A 21,674-nucleotide genomic window follows, 5' to 3' on the forward strand; every position below is an offset into this window, starting at 1 on the left:
AGGAAAAGAAAAGGAACAACCAAATACCAGGAGTGCAGCAGCGGAGAGAAAGAAGGACAAACCCAAGAAGGCCATGACCTGAATAACTTGGTAATCAACATTTCTAGCGTCAAACTAGATCGCATCTCAATTGAAACATTGCAGAAAGGGATGTCGTTTGTTCCCACGACGGAAACGAACAGATTGGAGTTGGAGGTTAATCTCTACAAATTTATGAGGAAACTACGCCTTCGGCATTTTTTCGACAATGTCGTTACAGAAAGAAGCATCAGTCAAGAGGATCAATTGTTGGGATTGGCACCATACAGCACATATGAGGCACCTGTATCTCATAAATCCTTAGACACATTTGAAAAGCTTGTTAGAGCGGATTTATCGAAATTGAGTTTTAAAGAGAAATCCAGGCAACGCAATCTTACTCAGAAACAAGTGGATGCTCTTCGAAGAATTGCAATTAACCCGAACATTATCTGTCAGAAAGCTGACAAAGGAGGGGCTATTGTTGTCATGAATGTTTCGCATTATGAAGACGAAGTAGAGAAACACCTTGGGGACAGACAAGTGTATTTACCTCTAGATTATAATCCCACCGAGCAATTTTCCAGAGTATTGAAGGATATTATCATCAAAGCCTTTGACAATGGAACTATTAATGAGAAAACCAAAAGATTCTTGATTACAAACCATCCGAGGAGTCCGACGATATATATGCTGCCGAAGATACATAAGGATTTGGTACAGCCTCCTTTTCGACCCATAGTATCAACGGTTGGTAGCATACATCAACCAGTTGGTCAGCTACTGGATAGACATTTGCAACCGAATGTAATGAGGATGGAGACTTTTGTAAAGGACACGACCCATTTCCTAGAGAAACTAGGACGGATTCAGATGGAGGAGGATGAACAGATCACTTTATGTAGTATGGATGTCAAATCTCTATATACATCGATTCCCCACCAGGATGGCATTGAAGCGATTGAACACACTTTACTCAACACTGAGATGGATCTTGATCTCAAAGTATTTCTTATGGAACTCTTGCATTTTACTCTGTTCCATAGTTACTTCAAGTGGAAAGAACAATTTTATTTGCAACTTACTGGAACTGCCATGGGCAATCCGGCAGCTCCTGTATATGCGAATTTGTACATGGAATATTTTGAAACAAAGCACATCCTTAATCAAGAACCTTGGAAATCCAAAACCAAAACAATCTTAAGATATATCGACGACATGTTCATAATATGGACTGGCACGGAATCGGAACTAAAAGTTGCCATCAATGAACTAAACACACGAGACGAACGCATTCAGTTTACATCAGAGATGAATGCCATGAGGATCACCTTTCTGGATGTTGAGATACGCAGATATGGATCTCATTTTGAAACCGATATCTATCGCAAAATGACTGATCGCAATAACTTGTTGCATCACAATAGTTTTCATAATGACCCTTTGAAGAAACATTTGCCATACTCGCAAATGCTGCGAGTGAAAAGAATTGTATCATCACCGGAAATGTCTGAGATCAGAATCAATGAAATGGAACGAAGATTCAGAGAAAGAGGATATCCTCAAAACACATTGGATGATGCCAAATCCAGATGCGCCCAAAAGGACAGGAAGGATCTTTTGATCCAGGCCACTAAAAAGGAGAACACAAGAGTTGTGGTAGTATCGAAATATTCAACCAAAAGTAAAGCTTTTAAGAGGATTATCAATAGACATTGGGTGATACTTACTCAAGAGACAGAATTCAATAACATTTTCAAAGAAACACCTTTGTTTGCCTATCAAAGGGGGAGAAATTTGGGTAACAGGATCAAACCAAAAATGGAGAACATTAATGAGACCTTCCAAGGAACATTACCGTGCTATAACTGCAGTCATTGCAACAGTATCATTAGAGGAGACACCATCACCCATCCCAGTGAAGGCTTCAAGATCAAACTACGAGTATCAGCAACTTGTGATTCCATGAATGCTGTATATCTTTTGAAATGCCCATGTGGGCAAGGCTATGTGGGCAAGACTGAGAGAAAGATGAAAACCAGGCTCAACGAGCACAAGTCTAACATTCGGAACAGACAAACCAAGTCTACAGTTGCTAACCACTTTTGTGAAGCTTCACATAACATTAGTCAACTAAGATTCACTGTGTTGGAAATTGTGAAGAAACGTGAAGGTGTAGACAACCACAAGGTCTTACTTCAAAGAGAAAACTTTTGGATTTTCAAATTAGACACCCTGAAACCAACAGGAATGAATGATCGTACTGAGTTTAGCTGTTATTTATGATCACAGTACAATTTCTTAGAGATATTACAATATGTGACTGCATGATGTCTTATATTGCTGTCTTTAATTGCTATCTTGTCGAACTTCACATTTGCATGTATAAACAGTGATTGTATCTAACTGTTTTATTCACATCTAGGAATCCTGAACTGTTTTGTCATGTGCATACATGGAGTATACTAATGCTTACTATAGGAGTTGCACCACATTAGCGTGTATCATCATTATTTTTCACTTCATCACGTTATTTTTTAATTTATCACGTTCCGTTTACATGGGCTTCTTCCACTTTAATTCACTGCATTTACCCAGCTGTATCATGGCCGCCGCGCTTCGCGGTTTCACACTTAGTCCGTTGTCTATGTCCATGACATATCTTGGCGATTTATTCGGCACGCCCGACGCCGACCGGTAAACTACACCTTCAGGGGAATGGCGTTTAGAAACTACACGGATACCATAATCGGTAAGCACGCGCCTCGCATTACACGAGGTTGTACACTGGGCATGAACGTCACTCGTGGTGGGTTGATCTCAACCTTAATAGTTTTACGATAATTTAGCTGTCATTTGTATGGGTGATGGAGCACTCGTGTATTACCCAAGCACTTGCGAGTTATTCACACGGAGATTTTTCTACCGTTTTATGCACTTTAAAATTCACTTTTCACTAGACCCTTTCTTATGACACTTTGGACTAAGGGATCCGTGAGATAATGTAATGTTGCGCACAGATTGCAGCATTGGCATGATTGCTAGACCTGTTAACTTTATATCATGTGTGAGATTTATAGCCTCTGGCATATCCTTAATTGTGATTATTTAATTTTTAGAATATGGTCCCTGACGAAGGCTATGACCCAGCCGAAATGCATTGGACTAACTATCAATGTATCTTGGAATTTGGATTGTTTACTTCAAAGAATTAATTTTGAAAAAACCTATGGAAATAAAGAGGTTTTGAAAGACTAAAATATTGGAATCTTTACATTTTGTGGAGCTTTATTAACCCCCTAAGGGGTTCATGCTGTGACTAGGGGACGTTGCTCAATGAAGAGTTACGCAATTTAGATACTTTGGTCATCAATGACATCTCCTGGTCCCCGTGGCTGCAGAGTCAAGTGTCCCATCATCTCACCTGAAGCACTCGACATCTGTGGGAATTCGTCTACCGAGCCCCTGGTCACCCTGAAGTGACACAGACTCTGTCCCCTCTGCTTTCAGGTTCTTCTCACCTCAAATCCAGGCCTAGATTCCACCAGACACTTTTCATCTTCCCGGCAGCAGCACTTCTTTGAGTCACGCCATTGAAAACGACAAAGGTTTCCGACACCACTTGACCCCTATACACCCGGCTCCTCTGGGATAGGTAACATGGGTATCTCGATACTCATAAGGGTGCTGGCCTTAGAACCTTTTATGTTCCAAAGTGTTTGCATGAAGTCCTCTCCGAAGTGTCCTTAAACTCTAATTTTCCAACCGCGACTTTCCCATAGGGTTGTACTGAAGTCATGTCTGTCTTCACACACTGCACCCGTCCTCCATGGGTCCCCTGTGTCACTACTTTGGGTGGTTCCTTGGGGTCCCAGCGATTCGACAGGCTCTAGGCACTGTGTCTAGTTAAGTCGTTGTTATACCATTTCTTTAATATATGATCCGGACTCCCCTTGGAGCCCACTGTGTATTGTGCTATTTTCTGTTGTTCTATTGATTAATACTTTTGTGCCTTGTGCTCCAATCTCTTATAGAGGTTAGTAGAGAGTATCTAGTAATAAATACATATATTTTATGTATCTCTTGTGTGGTTCTCCTTTCATTTGGTTATTCAGGAGGTTACAATCTGGTAAAACAAGAGTCTTTGAATTACTTTAAGACTTAGCCTAAAGGCTGTTCTTCATAGCTACCACTAGGATAGCTTTCATAAAGGTTATCTTTGACCTAATCATCAATGAGGGTCGTTTGGACTGGTAACTAGTGGACAGCATATACCAGGCCAACTTCTCATATTCAGCGGTTGGGATTCAAGCTTGCTATTGTTTTAACAGATGATCTAATTGAACAATTGTTGGACATGGCCCTTTTGCAGGGTGATCCCTAAACTTTTTGCCTTTCTTCCCACCGTATTTCTGACATAGTGTTAGTAGTTGTAGGCCTTTGGGCACTTTAGCACTGTGGTCCAGTGTAAAGTGCATGGGCTCTCTGTGTTACATTGGTGAGATTGGCCTGCCCTCCCATAGGAATGTATTGGGGATTCTCTTATCAGTGTGTCAGTGGTAATTCCTAATATGGGAGGAGCCGAGTGGTCAAGTGTAGTATTTATAAAAATTTTATAATAAATGCTGCGCAATGGTGTGCTCAGATTCATTCTACGTGAGAAATGCCACTCTTAGATGTTGGCATTTCTGTGTGCTATGTGTCTGCCTGCCTAATGTGAATTGCATGTCTGGTTTGTGAGTGACAGGGGCTGGGAGGTGTGTGTGGCTCCAGGAGAGGCAGGGTGAGTCAGCACTAGGCTGAATGGGACATCTGTGCTGGGAGTAGAAGGAGGAGTACTCCTCTGACTCTGAATAGGACTGTGCCCAGCCTGTACAATGTTGGCTCCGCCCCCTGTGGTGTGTCTGATGACGAGCCCCCACCTAACAAAGGGTAGAAGAGCGCGGAAAACAAAGTGCTCCAAATCCCCCCTGAACCAGTTGCATCTGGTTCCCCCATGCCCTGCACTGCAGACAAAGGAATGATTTGTATAAATATAGGGGCTGTGACCCCATGAAATTGGTTCTGTTCTAGGCTTGTGCGCTGTTCCTGACCTTGCTGGGCATACTGCTGCTGGGGCCCAGGAGGAACCGCCATGAGGGCTTGCCTCCCTGGGCCCAGCCTAGCCCCCTTGATCCCTGAGGACCATAAAGACCTTCGGCTGCATCTAGCACCCCGTGAGCGCTATATTTTTTAATCATTCCAGGAAGGAAGAGAGTGCGGGCTTGGCAGCGCTGCACTGCATGAGGAGGGGGAGGGAATCCCCACTGTAGGGATTTCCCCGTGAGGCTGTGGAGTGGGTGCCCACCCTGCATTCTTTGTGGACTGAGCAGGAGCCCACCCCGCTTATTGGGTATTTAAATATGTGGGTGCCCATCCCGCCTATGCATTTATTTAATGGTGGGTGCCCACCCCTCAGTGGTGCTTTACGTAAAGCGGGTGCCCACCCCGCATTTGCCAAAAGGAAATCACCGCTGCAGCCGGGGAAGAGGAGCGCCGAAGGAGGAAGCCAGGCTCGTCCGCCTGACTGCGGGTGGGGCCTCGCGGGCGTCACTTCCGTCTTCCCCCGTCCAGGGGAAGGCGCCCGGAAGACAGGAACTGCGTATGCGGAGAGAGTTCCAGGCGGGAAAAGTTTCCCCCGCGAAGAGAAGAGCAGAGTTTTACCCCACCATGGAGAGAGCCAATGAGACCGTAGCCCACAGAGGAGCAAGAGGCTACGGAGCCTCACAGGCTCCATCCGCTGCTGTCCAGCCTGCCCCCACCTGCCAGAAGGGGAAGCAGGCCCGCAAAAGATCGCCGTTGACCAGAGGAGTTTCCCGTCACCCCGGTGAGTGAGGGCTGGGCGGGGTGCATGGCCGACATCTATTTTCCGAGCACACCGTCGTTGCGGGCTGCTCCAACGGAGGGGGCGTTTTCTGTCAGATGGCCCATGGAGAAGCCCGGTGATAGAGGCTCCCCCATTCCCAAAAGTGCCAGTGCCTCTTCTGCTCACAGCTGCACCGCTGTAGTGGGCAGCTGAAACATAGGCAAATTCCTTCCCAAGTCCCAGTAGGGGCCCGAGGGCGCCGAAGCGCCAGTGCCTGATGCTTGATATTCAGCTGTACAGCACTTAGTGACAGCTGCATTGTTTAGGTCTGCACAATTGCGCACTTTGAGACTCTGCTGCATTGGCAGCTGCCCTGACATTGTGGACATAGGGCATTTGAGCCCTCTGAGAAGGCCAGTTGGCCAAGGGGACTGGGTGAGATTGATAGGGTGCCAGGCCCTACTGTGATTTATGTGGTGCTAGGAAATGTGATTTACGCACTATGATTTATGCCCTAATGTGATTTATGTTTGAGAGATTATTCCCTGATATGAGGTTATGGCATAATGTGTTTATGCTTGTGAGGTTATGGTCTAATGCGTTTAGGCTGGTGAGGTTAACGCATAATGTGTTTATGCTCATGAGGTTGGCGCTGAATGTATTTCACGCCTAATGTGATGCTGCTTGCATAATATGATTTATGTTGCAGGAGATGATGCCAAGTTCAGTATTTTGCCAGTAGTTACTGGTTGTGTTCTATATTTATTATTAGTTCTACATTTTCTATTTGTTCTTGTGATGGTTCTGACAGTGGCCCAATTGGCCCTGTCCGGTGTATATAATCCCCTGTCAATATTGCCTAGTGCCTGTTGGTACAGTGTATATTGTGTGATTACTATTCTAATGTGTTTATTATAATACAAAGGCTATTTTTATATATAACCTTGTGTAAAGTTCCTTTTGTGGTGTGCCTAGTGTGTTGCTGCTGTGTGTGTGTGTGTTACGCAATCGCTTTACACATTGCTGCCGGGATAAGCCTGATTACTCGTGCCAAGCTACCAATGGGGTGAGCAGGGGTTATCTTTGGCGTGTAACTCCCTTGCCCTGACTAGAGTTGTGGTCTCTGCCTGGCTTTGGCGCAAGCCTTGGCCAACCAGAGATCCCATTTCTAACGATAATTAACTGAAAATCACTAAAGGCATTTAGGTGCATATAATCAAGATTGAATAAAGTAAGTTCTACTGAATTTGGAGTTGGGTAGTCAAGGGTTTAGCACACCCTTTCTCCAACTCAAGAGAGTTTAGTATCCCACTAGGTTAGGTAGGTGCCTACACCATATAACACTAGTATGTCTTCTAGAGGACAACCCAGTGGCTCTTTGCCAACTAGGTACAGTGGTATTGCATTTTTAGAATTGAAAGCTATGCGTGTATCTAGGAAGCTGAGGACAGGGTGGAGTGCCAACACTCAACGCCTCATTGAGATATTGCTTCTAGATGACCTCATCAGACACCAGGGTCTGATGAGGTATGTAGAGTGGATGGTGCAGGGAATAAGGAAATGCTAGGAGGTCTCACCTTCTTTGATCTAGAATCAAACCCTGACGGGGAGAATAAAGATGATTCCAGCCTTACAAATCAGGACCAGGAAGTGCAGGGAGAAAGCCTTGAGGGCCCTCTCTTCAATCCTCCTGGTAGAATTCAGAGTTTACCCTGGAGACCTAGGTCTCCCTCAAAAGAATCTAGTCACTCAGGGACCTCCATGGGGACTTCCATATCTAATAGGAGATAGAGCTTCTATGACAGGCAGTGCCAATTCTTAAGGATTGAGGATATCAAACTTAAGCTCAAAAGAGAGCAAGTGGCATTGGATAAGGAATCCTTAGAGCTCCGGAGAGCTGGTAAAAGAGGGGGACTAGAGTCCCATGGTGGCAGCAACAGTGCACCTAGAACTAGAGAGTATTCTCATGCTCATATGGACCTGAACAAGATAGTCCCTCCCTATCAAAGTGGGGATGACATCTACAAATGGATGACTGCACTGGAGAGGGCCTGTAAAGTACAAAGGATCCCCCAGGAGCAGTGGGCAGCTATTTTGTGGCTCTCCTTTGCTGACAAAGGTAGAGACACGCTCCTCATAGATGGGGTTGGCTTAACCACTGAATAGTACAGGATTAAGTTCAGAGACTCCTAGAAGACACAGTCCCAGGACTGGGTTGACTTTGTAGATTGTGCTGCTAAAGCTCTGGAAGGCTGGTTACTTGGCAGTAAAGTGTGCGATTTTAAAGGATTGTAAAATTTAATTATGAGGGAGCAGATCCTTAATAATTGTCAAAATCAGTTGTTGCATTAGCACCTGGTGAACTCCGTTCTGACCTCTCCCCAAGAATCAGGAAAGAAGGAAGACAAATGGGTCAGAACTAGGGTGAAGCAGAAAGCCCAGAACCAAGGTGGTGACTCAAAGAAGCATGATTCGAAAACCTCAGATAAGGGTGGGGAGAAGGGTAATGACCAGAAGTCTTCTCAAGGGCCCCAAAAGTCTTCATATGGGGGGAGTCCCAATCAAACAAAGGTAAAGGCAAGAAGAAACCTTGGTGTCATATCCGTAAACAGAAGACACATTGGACGAATGATTGTACCAAGGAATCTACTCTAGCCACCATTGCCCCTAAGGCAACTGTTAACCCTAGTTCAGTCCAAAGTGTTGGTACAGAGAATAAGGGTGTAGTATGGTTAACCCTGGGTCCTGGCCTAGTCAGAATTCCAACTCAGGCTGTGTTAGTCTGTGATGGAGGCATGGATATTGCCTCCTTATTTGTCAGTCCAGTAATCTGGGCAAATACAGACAGCAGCCGTTCATTAATGGTAAGGAGGCTATGGCATACAGGGACAAAGGCACAAGTGTCACAATGGTGACAAAAGATCTTATGGGCCCTGAACAGATCATACTTGGTGAGATGTACTAAGTGACCATTGCAAGCAATGTCAGGACAGACCATTTTTTGGCAGTTGTGAATTTCACATGGGGAGGGGTGACTGGCCCTAAGAAGTTTGTGGTAAGTGCAGACCTCCCATTTGAATGTTTGTTGGGCCTTGATTTGGAAACGTCAGCTCGGGCTGAGGTGGAACTCAGGACACATGCAGAAATATTGGGCATCCCTGCAGATGTGTTTGCTATGACTAGGTCACAGGCAAAAATATCTTCCACTGAACAGGCCCTGAATCCTGGAATAATGGACCAGGGGCCTTCCAAGAGAACGAACAGTAAGGGTAATGCAGTGTCTTCCCTCCTGCCTCAGAATACAGATCAGTCTCTTGAGGCAGATGATCTTAGTCCTGAAGAAGGAACTGTCTCAGAGGAGCTTCAACCTGATTAGGTTGAGTTCTTGGGGACAGGGGGCCTTTCCAGGGCAGATCTGAGCCAGGAACAGTGGAGCTACCCCTCTCTTGAACCCCTCAGACAGCAAGCTGCTGCTGAGGCTGCTGGGAGTGATAATGGGTCCCACAGGATCTACTGGAATGAATGACTCTCATACTCAGACAGTAGAGACCCCAAGCCTGGTGCTACTAGGATTTTGGTTATATCTTTGAAGTTTAGGGGCTTCCTATTGACACTGGCACATGGCATCCCATTGGCAGGACACTTGGGCCAAAACAAGACTTGGGACAGGATTGTTCCTCACTTTCATTGGCCACATATGTCAGAGGACACAAAGGAGTTTTGTCGCTCCTGCATCACTTGTCAGGCCAGTGGTAAGGCAGGTGGAACTACAAAGGCACCCCTGATACCACCACCTGTGGTGGGGGTTCCCTTTGAGAGGGTTGCGGTTGACATTGTTGGTTTCATGGATCCTCAAACTGCATCTGGGCACAGATTCATACTAGTGGTGGTGGGCCATGCCACTAGGTATCCAGAGGAAATACCACTTGTAATGTAATGTAATGTAATGTGCTCTTATATAGCGCTCTGCCACCCGATGGGTATCCTTGCGCTGAGAGAGTTAACCTTGATGACAACTACATACTGGTCTGTGAGGTAGATACCGGGCAGATGGGGGCAAGATAAAACTGTATGTTACTCCTCTCTTGGGAACAGCCAGGTTTTCAGTTTCTTCCTAAACTGCACAAGATTATCAGTTTGTCTGATATCCATCGGGAGGTTGTTCCATAATCGGGAAGCCACCGTACTAAAGGCTCTCCCTCCTGTTCTAGCTACCTTGAATTTTGTTGAATTTACTAGATAGGCTGAGGAGGAACGATGATTTCTCGCAGGCGAATACCATGAGAATTTCCTCTGTAGTGGTTTTGGACCCAATTTGTGAACAGCTTTAAAGATAACGCAGAGAGACTTAAATTGTATTCTTTGCTGCATAGGCAGCCAATGTAAGTGTCTCAGTGCCAAAGTTGTAGAAGACCTGCGTTGTCGATTTAGCGCCAGTTTGGCTGCTAGGGTTTGGATCCTTTGCAACTTCCCTATCAGGGAGTTTGGAGTTCCAAGGCATAGGGAGTTGCAATAGTCCAGCCTGCTCATGATAACACTCCTCACTATTTCTATTCTCGCCGAATTAGGAAGTAGTGAGAGTATCTTTCTTAGGGCTCTAATTAGAGAGAAACAGGTACCCATGGTTTTATTCACCTGCGAGTCCAGCTGAAGATTGTTGTCCATCATTATTCCTAAGTTACGGACCGATTTAGTTGGAATTAATGGGTTGCCTGCGGGGGTCAGCTGGAATTCCATAGTTAGTGGACGGGCTATCTTGCTTGCAATACAGTAGACGACCTCTGTCTTATTTCCACTGAATTGCAAGTAGTTCTTCTTAAGCCACTTGGTAGTGCATTGCATGCACTCATGGAATTTGTCCATAGACACTGATTGGTTCCCTTCTACTGAAAACACTAGCTGCATATCAACATCATAGTTGATCACTTCCACTCCAAAGGATCTAATAAGGGGAATAAGTGGTCTCAGTAAATATTAAAGAAAATTGGGCTGATGGCAGACCCCTGAGGGACACCATTTTGGACAACTGTTTTTGTAGATGAAAAAGGCAGAATGCTCACTGCCGGTGTCCTGAGTGCCTGTTATATCCTAGCTATTTTGTAGTTTATGTCATCCATTGCTCCACCAGTGGAACTCTGTAAGAATGATGTAATATAGAATTTTGGTCTCTGGAAACCACAGTTGGAGAAGGGTTGAGCACCTTGCTGGCTGCTCCTGGTGGGGCTGTATTACTGATGTACTATTGATCTACAATAAATACCCTTAAAACATCTTAACCAGCCTGGAGTGATTATTACAATTTTATGGCGACGAGGACCTCAGAGAACCTGCATGTGTTTCTTTCAAGACATTCAATTCCAAGCCATGAGTATCTGAGAATCTACTTTCAAGCTCCTGTGTCTACAGAGCCTCTACAAGCAAGGTAATCAGATGCTGCCTGTGCTTGTGTCTCCTGTGTTGTACATCCGTATCTGCACAAACCTGTTCCTGCATGTGCCTCACAAGATCAGGTCTACAGTGCCTGCCCATTCATAATATTCAACCCTCTTCATTTCGACTTTATTGGCATTTGTGTTTTGGAAAGGAGTTTCCTGCACTATATCCATATGAGCTTCTTTAGATGCTATGCACAGTGGGAATCACCTGCCTCTAGTCTGACAACCTCAATATTTGTCCACACACTGGTCCTCGCACCGACTAGTACAGCAAGCCTCAACTTGAACACCCGGTTGGGACACGCACACACACTGCGGTACTTTATGAGCGCATGGGAATAGTGTTTCTTTGTGCCTACTCTGCCTGTCTATGTCGTGGAATTACTCTAGTGTGATACATATGTGGTGTTGTTTTTTGCATTTTTGATTGTTGGTGCCCCTTTGAGCGAATTTTTCTTCAGTGCCATTTTAACTGACACTCTGACTTTCAAAAGGCTGTGGCACGAACTCTACACAGCGTGTGCTTCCTTACCTGCACCTTATGGATCAACGGATCTTTGTGACGCTCCTCCATGTCCTTGTGTTCTACTCACTTCATAATGATTCAGAAAAGGGGGTGGTGATGAACAGAGTGCCTGAATTAAGCAGACCACTCTTACCCAGTCCAAAGATCAGGGCTTGATCCATCACCGTTTTTTAGCTCACTGCACCATCCCAGCTCAGAACTTGGCTATATGCAAATTAGTCTGTTCCTGTCCCAGTGCATAATGGGAACAGGGCAAACCAAACTACCAAGCCAATTCTTGTACTGGGAAGGAAACAAGCTTCCGGGGACCGGTTTCTGCCATTTCAGGCGTCGTCGGCCCGGCTTGCTTGAATCCTGATGGTGCAATGAGCAAGGGACTCACATCTGAGTATACCCTTCCACGCTTATGGTGGACAAAATGATTCAGAAAAGGGGGTGGTGATGAACAGAGTGCCTGAATTAAGCAGACCACTCTTACCCAGTCCAAAGATCAGGGATTGATCCATCACCGTTTTTTAGCTCACTGCACCATCCCAGCTCAGAACTTGGCTATATGCAAATTAGTCTGTTTCTGTCCCAGTGCATGATGGGAACAGGGCAAACTCACTTCATAGGCTGGATGTACAGACGTGCCGTGAGCCAACCGGGGTACGTCTCAAAACGTGCCGCCATCTTTGGTTTAAAAGGGGGTGGTGATGGACGGAGCATCTGAACCAATCAAATACTCACACCCAGTCAACAGATCTGGGTTTAATCCATCACCGTTCTTTAACCCACTCTGCCACCCCAGTTCAGACACGGCCATATGTAAATCAGTCTGACCCTGTGCCTCATGGGAACCTTCCAGCCCGAACTGCCAAGCCAAGCCTTCCCTGGACCGGAAACAAGCTTCCGAGGACCGGTTTCTGGCATTTCAGCCGTCTTCAGCCCGGCTTGCTTGAATCCAGTGGCAAAGTGAGCAAGGGACTCACGTCTGAGCATACCCTGCCAACTTATGGTGAACAAAGCGGTACAAAAGGGGGCGGTGATGGAAGGAGCATCTGAACCAATCAAATACTCATACCCAGTCAACAGATCTGGTTTCAATCCATCACCGTTCTTTAGCCCACTCTGCCACCCCAGTTCAGACACGGCCATATGTAAATCAGTCTGACCCTGTGCCTCATGGGAACCTTCCAGCCCGAACTGCCAAGCCAAGCCTTCCCTGGACCGGAAACAAGCTTCCGAGGACCGGTTTCTGGCATTTCAGCCGTCTTCATCACGGCTTGCTTGAATCCAGTGGCAAAGTGAGCAAGGGACTCACGTCTGAGCATACCCTGCCAACCTATTGCGAACAAAGCGGTACAAAAGGGGGTGGTGATGGACGGAGCATCTGAACCAATCAAATACTCATACCCAGTCAACAGATCTGGTTTTAATCCATCACCGTTCTTTAGCCCACTCTGCCACCCGAGTTCAGACACAGCCATATGCAAATCAGTCTGACCCTGTGCCTCATGGGATTAGTCCAGCCCGAACTGCCAAGCAATGCCTTCCCTGGACCGGAAACAAGCTTCAGAGGACCGGTTTCTGGCATTTCAGCCGTCTTCAGCCCGGCTTGCTTGAATCCAGTGGCAAAGTGAGCAAGGGACTCACGTCTGAGCATACCCTGCCAACTATGGCAAACAAAGCGGTACAAAAGGGGGTGGTAATGGACGGAGCACCTGAACCAATCAAATACTCACACCCAGTCAACAGATCTGGGTTTAATCCATCACCGTTCTTTAGCCCACTCTGCAACCCCAGTTCAGACACGGCCATATGCAAATCAGTCTGACCATGTGCCTCATGGGAACAGTCCATCGCGAACTGCCAAGCCATGCCTTCCCTGGACCGGAAACAAGCTTTCGAGGACCAGTTTCTGGCATTTCAGCCATCTTCAGCCCGGCTTGCTTGAATCCAGTGGCAAAGTGAGCAAGGGACTCACGTCTGAGCATACCCTGCCAACTTATGGCGAACAAAGCTATCCTGGCTGAAGATGGCTGATAGCCAGAAACCGGTCCTAGGATGCTTGATTCCGGTCCAGGAAAGACATGGCTTGACAGTTCGGGCTGGACTGTTCCCATGAGGCACAGGGTCAAGACTGATTTGCATATGGCCATGTATGAACTGGGGTGGCTTGGTGAGCAAAATAACGATGAATTAAACCCAGATCTGTGACTGGGGGTGAATGTTTTGCCATTGTGCAACATTCCGTCCATCATCTTGTGTGTTTTGCTATTCACCCTATGTGGGAAGGGTATGCCCAGACGTGGGTCCCTTGCTCACTAGGCCACTAGAGTCAAGCTATCCTGGCTGTAGATGGCTGATAGCCAGAAACCGGTCCTAGGATGCTTGATTCCGGTCCAGGAAAGACATGGCTTGACAGTTCGGCCTGGACTGTTCCCATGAGGCACAGGGTCAAGACTGATTTGCATATGGCCATGTCTGAACTGGGGTAGCTTGGTGAGCAAAATAACGATGGATTAAACCCAGATCTGTGACTGGGGGTGAATGTTTTGTCATTGTACAACATTCCGTCCATCATCTTGTGTGTTTTGCCATCTTTGGTTTGGCATTTCCCTTCCTTTCTGACTTCCACTGGACACGCTTTGCCAACCACAGCGTCTCCTACGCTTAAATTAATTCACTTCTTGCGAAGCTTCGCCAGCATCACAAGGCCATGTCTGCTCCTCTTCACATGGTTTTCATTTCTCTGCTTTTACTTTGCAGTGGCGTTACAGTTCTACTTGTGGCGGTGAGTTCTTGCACTTGAGGGGTTTATGGCACACCAAGAGTACTGCTGTCTTTTGATCTGACATGGTGTTTGTTGCAAATTACTTTTCTTATGGCAAGCCCAAGTTTCCTCCGGTCTTCAGTGGGCACCGCATCCCCTACAAAGTAATTTTATGTGGCAAGTCTTCTGGATCTGGTTTGTTTCCACAATGTCCTTTTCACCTACTATGGACGCCTGTTTCCTTGGATCACAGTGACAGGCACACCTTTGGCAGTGATGTTTGCTATTTTGTTGTGCATTTTAACATATTATAACGTTATTGTGACTTGTTTCCACAGGCATTAGAGATTTAGCGATCCACAGTAATTCATGTATAATTGTTGTTTCTGGTTGTGCACGTACAAAAACAAACCATACTGTGTATTTTCAAGACATGTCATGTCATCTGTACATTGCTATGTAATTGTCTAATTTTACAGTTATCTCACATTGTGCTCAATATCTTTACCTTCATATGGGGTAGGGGTTTTGTCCCGTCTGTTACAGTGCACAACAACAGACTCTCACCTAGGGTTGATGTTTTTTTTGTCACCCTACATAGGATGTCTAGCATTTTGTTTATGGGTCATTTGCCCATTTGTTACAGTGCACAGTGTTTTTACCTCATCACGGGGTGTTTCACGTGGGTTGTATTCCCACTACTCTACAGCACGACCTCTCCACTAGGTATGTCTCTTTTGTTTTAGTGCACACTTTTACCTCTAGGTTCACACGTTGCGAGGCTGCTATCTTGCATTCCCAATTCTTGATTACACGAGGTGTTGCGCAAACTGTTGTCCCGCTCACACATACACATTTCTTGACCTCTCTGCGAGGTGTGTTTTTGGGTCATTTCCCGCTTTCATGTGCATAACACATTACCTCCAGTAGAGGTGTGTTGTTATATGGTTTTTCTAAACACTTACCTTTTCCTTAACTACAGTTCACGTTTTTACCTTACGTAAGGTGTCTATTGTGGGTTGTTTGTTTTATTCTACAGTGCACAATAGTTTGATCTCTCCTTGAGGTCGCCTCTGCACATGCTAATTTCTACCCTTACAGGGCGCATAGTCTGGGTTCTTGTCCTTTTTCTATGGTGCAGGGTTTCAGTACACTGGGTGTTATGTTTATCCTCAACCTATTACTTCCTGTTTTAGTAGACAGTTTCACACAGTGCTGTTAACAGTTAATCATCTTAATATTTTTTTATTACAGGGAAGTATGAGTAATCCTTTGTATTTCTCTTCTTCTCTGTCAGCTTGTTTCTTCCTAATTTGGGTTGCCTTCTCGCATACCTGCCTGGCCAGTAGGTGTGCAGGGGGTAGTCATTGATGGTTTCTCTCTTTCTTTTTTTCTTTTTCTTTTGGTTTTTTGGTTATATAGAGAAGGGAGGATGGTTAATGGATTATTTTTATCTGTTTTTCATATTTCTAGTGTCTCCTTTATTGCTCTTCTTGTTTCTCTCTGGTTCTCTCTACTCTTTTCTGCTCATCTATATTTTCTTTCTAGTCTACTATGGTGTTCTTTTCTGTTTTTCATTTTTGGAAGAAAAGAGGATATGTTATATCCTAGCTATTTTGTAGTTTAAGTCATCCCTTGCTCCACCAGTGGAACCCTGTAAGAATGATGTAATATAGAATGTTGGTCTCTGGAAAGCACAGTTGGAGAAGGGCTGAGCACCTTGCTGGCTGCTCCTGGTGAGGCTGTATTACTGATGTACTATTGATCTACAATAAATACTCTTAAAACATCTTAACCAGCCTGGAGTGATTACTACAGCGCCCGACCCTTAACTCCAATACTCCTAAGTCTTTCAAGCAGTATGCTATGGTACACCGAGTTAAATGCGGCGGACATGTCCAGCAGTACTAAAATGACTGATTGGCCATTGTCAGCCCACATTCTCATGTCATCCAGTACTGTCACCAGGGCCGTTTCCGTACCATGTTTGGGGCAGAAACCAAACTGCCAGTCATCCAGTAGATGCTGGTCCTCCAAGTACTGGGATAAAGGCTTACTAACCACTCGCTCCAGAATCTTTACCAGATACGGAAGCAAAGAGAAGGGTCTGTAGTTAGACAGACAGCCCAGATCAGGTGTTGGTTTTTTGAGGAGTGGGGTTACCACAGCTTGTTTCCAGCATTTTGGGACTTCTCCTTGACCTAATGATTGACTACAGATTTGGTGAAGACGAGGAAAGTGCTCTGCCCTGAAGTCTTTCCAAATTTTTTGAGGGAGAGGATCCAGTGGAGATCCCGATGACACCCCCAGCGGTAATTCTGAGAACAGTTCTTCGTTGGGGATTAGAACATTCTCCAGTGTAACTTGACCACTCCCATCTAGATCCACCTTCTGTTCCTCTCCCCAAACTGATGCTAAGGGCATATTCTCTACATTCATGGATAGACCATTTTCATTGCTCTCCTCTGCGTTATTAAGTGGGGCAACACACTCTGGTTAGGCTAGATCCTTCACTATGCCAAAAATATCTCTGGTACTGTTGGATGCTTGCATGAGGACTCTTGCGAAATACTCCTCCTTGGTTTTACTAATCGCCTTGGTTTTACTAATCGCGTCCTTATACCCCTGCTGCAATTTAAAAACTCTTTTATCTGCTTCATCATATAATCTTCTCCATTTTCTTTCAGTTTGTTTACATCACTTCCTCATCTCCCTCAGCTCCTCGCTATACCATGGGGCCAATATCTTACCCCTTATTTTTTTTTCTTCAGAGGTACTCTCTGGTCAAGTGTCTCATTTATCTGGGCACAGAGGGCCTGGTAATTTTCCTCCACTGACTTATTGGGAGTATACTGGTTTGCCTCCATGAGTAGGGGATATTGTTTACTTTTTAGCAGTTTAACCCAATCTCTTCCCATGCAGTCATTTCTAGGAAAAACCGCTTTATTAGTTGCCTTTGGTATTACTATTGTAAAGTGTATGAGATAGTGGTTGGTCCAACATAACGGTAGGACCTCGACCACCGTTGTTCCCCTGGTATTAGCAAATATTAAATCGAGGATGGGGCTTCCTTGATGTGTGGGTAGTAGAACTAGTTCTTGCATGTTAAGGTTTTCACAAGCTTGAGTCAGCTCTCTTAGCGGCGTACCAAGGCTACCATTGTTCCAGAGGTTGAAGTCCCCCAGGATTATCATCCTGGAATGTGTCAGTGCCATGTTGTACACAACATCAATCAGTGCCTGACAGTGGGGGCTCCGTCCTCCTGGGGGTCTTTAGCAAAGAATGCCCGAGAGAGCTTGCCCTCTTGTTTCCTTGAGGGCGAATCCTAAGAATTCTATACCCTCTACGTCATCCAGCTGGATTTGAGAGAAGTTCCATTTCTCTTTAAATATGACTCCAACCCGTCCTCCTCTTCCACTGGGCCATGGTTTATGAAACGCTTTATATTCTGGGGGACAGGCTAATCCCAGCTCAAGTATTGAGCGGATGTATGATGTTACATACTTTTACAACGCCTACCTTTACAACGCGGTTTTTACCACGCATACCATTACAACGCATAGCGCTATGGGATGCTGGATAGTGAATAGTTTAATTTACTATTCCAACTCCAGTCCCCGTGGATAGTAGGGAAGGTTATTGGATAGTAAATTAACCTATTCCCTATCCTAGAGCGCCCCCCAGAGCAATGCGTTGTAATAGTTTGCGTTGTAAAAGTTGCGTTGTAATGGTAGGTCGTTGTAAAAGTTTTGTTGTAAAGGTTACATACCGTATTGAGCCAGTGCGTGTCCAGGTTTCAGTTAGGAATAAAGTGTCCAGCTCGTGGCACTCTAGTAGGATGAACTTCTCTTGATAATGTTTAATTAGAGACCTAACATTGACTAATCCACTCTTGATGTTATTTAGTGGGTGGTCTGCCCTCACTCACCTATATGCAGAAGCTGTTCCCGCTCCTGTGGTAGCCAGAACCCTTCTGGGAATATTTTCCAGAGTGGGTTTTCCTAAGGAGGTAGTATCAGACAAAGATGCAAACTTCATGTCTAGTTACTTGACTGCTATGTGGAAGGAGTGTGGAGTAAATTGCAAATTTACCGCCCCTTATCACCCACAATGCAATGGGTTAGTTGAGAGGTTCAACAAAACCCTCAAGGGCATGATTAAAGGTCTCCCTGAAAAGCTCAGGCGTAGATGGGACATACTTTTGCCCTGCCGTCTCTTTGCCTACAGAGAGGTTTCTCAGAAGGGGGTTGGTTACAGCCCTTTTGAACTTCTGTTTGGACATCCAGTTAGGTGTCCCCTATGTCTAGTGAAGGAGGGATGGGAGTTACCTCTCAAACCACCTAAACATGATATTGTGGACTATGTACTTGGTCTCCGCTCCCGGATGGCTGAGTACATGAAGAAGGCATCCAAAAACCTTGAGGCTAGCCAGGAATTGTAAAAGGCCGGGCATGACCAAAAGGCTGTTATGACTGTTTATCAGCCAGGACAGAAAGTATGGGTGTTGGAGCCAGTGGCCCCAGCAGCCCTCCAAGATAAGTGGAGTGGCCCTTATACAATCATTGAGCAAAAGGGAGAGGTTACCTACCTGGTGGACCTTGGAACTCCCAGGAGCCCCCACAGGGTGCTTCATGTGAACAGGCTCAAACCATATGTTGACAAGGCAGACATGGGCTTGTTCATGGCTACTGATGAGGGACAGGAGTAAGAGAGTGATCCAATCCCTGACCTGCTCTCACAGAACCCTGATGATGGTTCAGTTGATGGTGTAGACTTGGCAGGAAACCTCACTGATCAACAGCAAACTGATTGTAGGCAAGTCCTGAATCAGTTCAGACATATGTTCTCACTGACTCCAAGTCAGACTACCTGGTGCAGCACTCATGAAGTGGACACAGGTGACAGTCAGCCTGTTAAAAATAATATTTACAGGCAACCAGACCATGTCAGGTACTGCATCAGTACTGAGGTCCAGAAATTGCTGGATTTGGGAGTAATTGAGCTCTCAGATAGCCCTTGGGCCAGCCTAGTAGCCTTGGTACCAAAACCTCACACCCAGAATGACATGAGAGAGATGAGGTTCTGTGTTGACTACAGGGGTCTCAATGCAGCAACTAGGACTGATGCCCATCCAATATCCAGGGCAGATGAGCTTATAGATACTTTGGCCTCAGCCAAGTTTCTGAGCACATTTAACCTGACAGTTGGCTACTGGCAAATCAGATTAGCTGAGGACACAACGCCAAGGACAGCATTCTAAACCCCTAGTGAGCACTACCAATTTGTGGTGATGCCCTTTGGCTTGAAGAATGCACCTGCCACTTTTCAAAGGTTGGTGAACAAAGTCCTTATAGGCCTGGAAGCCTATAGTGCAGATTATCTAGATGATATTGCTGTCTTTAGCTCCACCTGGGAGGATCACCTGGTCAACCTGAGAAATGTTTTGGAGGCCCTGCAGAAAGCAGGCCTCACTATCAAGGCCACCAAGTGCCAGATAGGGCAGAGTCAGGTTGTATACCTAGGTCACCTTGTGAGTGGAAATCAGGTTCAACCATTGCAGAGCAAAATCCAAAACATCATGGACTGGGTTGCCCCAACCACTCAGACTCAGGTCAGAGCTTTCTTGGGCCTGACTGGGTACTACAGGAGGTTTTTCAAAGGTTATAGATCCATAGTTACCCCTTTGAAAGATCTAACTTTCAAAAGAATGCCTAAGAAAGTTCAGTGGACAGTTAACTGTCAAAAGGCATTTGATGACCTGAAGCAGGTCATGTTCACTGCTCCCATTCTACAAAGTCCTGACTATTCTAAACAATTCATTGTTCAAACTGATGCATCTGAGTTGGGGGTAGGGGTTGTGTTATCACAACTGAATGAAGAGGGTCAGGATTAAGCATGGGCGGCAAATCCGTTACGTCCGCGGATTTTTCGGATTTTTGGTGAATACGCAATCCGTGTATTTTACGTATTTTCCAAAAAATCCGGAAAAATCCGCGGATGTAACGGGTTCAAAAGTTGAACCCCCACCCACTCATGTAATGGCGCCAGCAAGCTGCCAGCGCCGTTGTAAAATAGTTACAAAGTTAGCTTGCACAGAAACCACTAGATAAAACGAAGCAGGTGCTGCTTTATTTTATCTAAGTGCTTCATGTGCAAGCTAACTTTGTAACTATTTTACAACGGCGCTGGCAGCTTGCTGGCGCCATTGTAAACACACACATGGTCGCTGGAACTAGTTGAAGCTCAAATGCAGTGACTCATTCATCAGCCCAGAAACAATCGAGAGCGTCGTCGAGGCTGGGCAATGTGCCTTCTTTATTACCAAATCTACCGTCGAAAGTCAGCTGTGAGGCTGGATAGAGGCCTTTGCATCCTTGACTTTCACGAGCACAATCCCTGTGCTGTTCCTGTGACCAGGAGTCTCTGTATCTTCATCTGCGGCTCTGATCGGCCTCTGACCTTTTATACACACAAGAGGCATGTGCAGCACAATGCCTGTGCTGTTCCTGTGACCAGGAGTCTCTGTATCTTCATCTGCTGCTCTGATCGGCCTCTGACCTTTTATACACACAAGAGGCATGTGCACTCGCATGGAACCCCCGTCCGTTTGGCCATGAGTAGGCACATTGTGTTCGCACGGGTTTCTGCACGTTCGCGAGCGTTTTGTACAATAAAACCCTCGCGAACTTGCAGAAACCCGTGCGAACACGCAAAAAAAAAATACGCTAGGATCCGCGGATTTTGCGTATTGTCGCAATCCGCAAATATGCAAATCCGCAGATCCGCGGATTGCCAATACGCAAAATCCGCCCATGCTTAGTCAGGATCAGCCAGTAGCTTTTATTAGCAGAAGGCTGACGCCCAGAGAAAAACATTGGTCAGCTATTGAGAGGGAAGCCTTTGCTGTGGTTTGGGCTCTGAAGAAGCTGAGGCCATACTTGTTTGGCACTCACTTCATTGTTCAGACTGACCATAAGCCCCTCTAATGGCTAAAACAGATGAAGGGTGAAAACCCCAAAGTTTGAAGTGGTCCATTTTCCTACAGGGGATGGGCAATACAGTGGAACATAGACCTGGGAGTAACCATGCAAATGC

The sequence above is a fragment of the Lissotriton helveticus genome, chromosome 1_1, assembly GCF_964261635.1.
Source record: "Lissotriton helveticus chromosome 1_1, aLisHel1.1, whole genome shotgun sequence".
Lineage (NCBI taxonomy): Eukaryota > Metazoa > Chordata > Amphibia > Caudata > Salamandridae > Lissotriton > Lissotriton helveticus.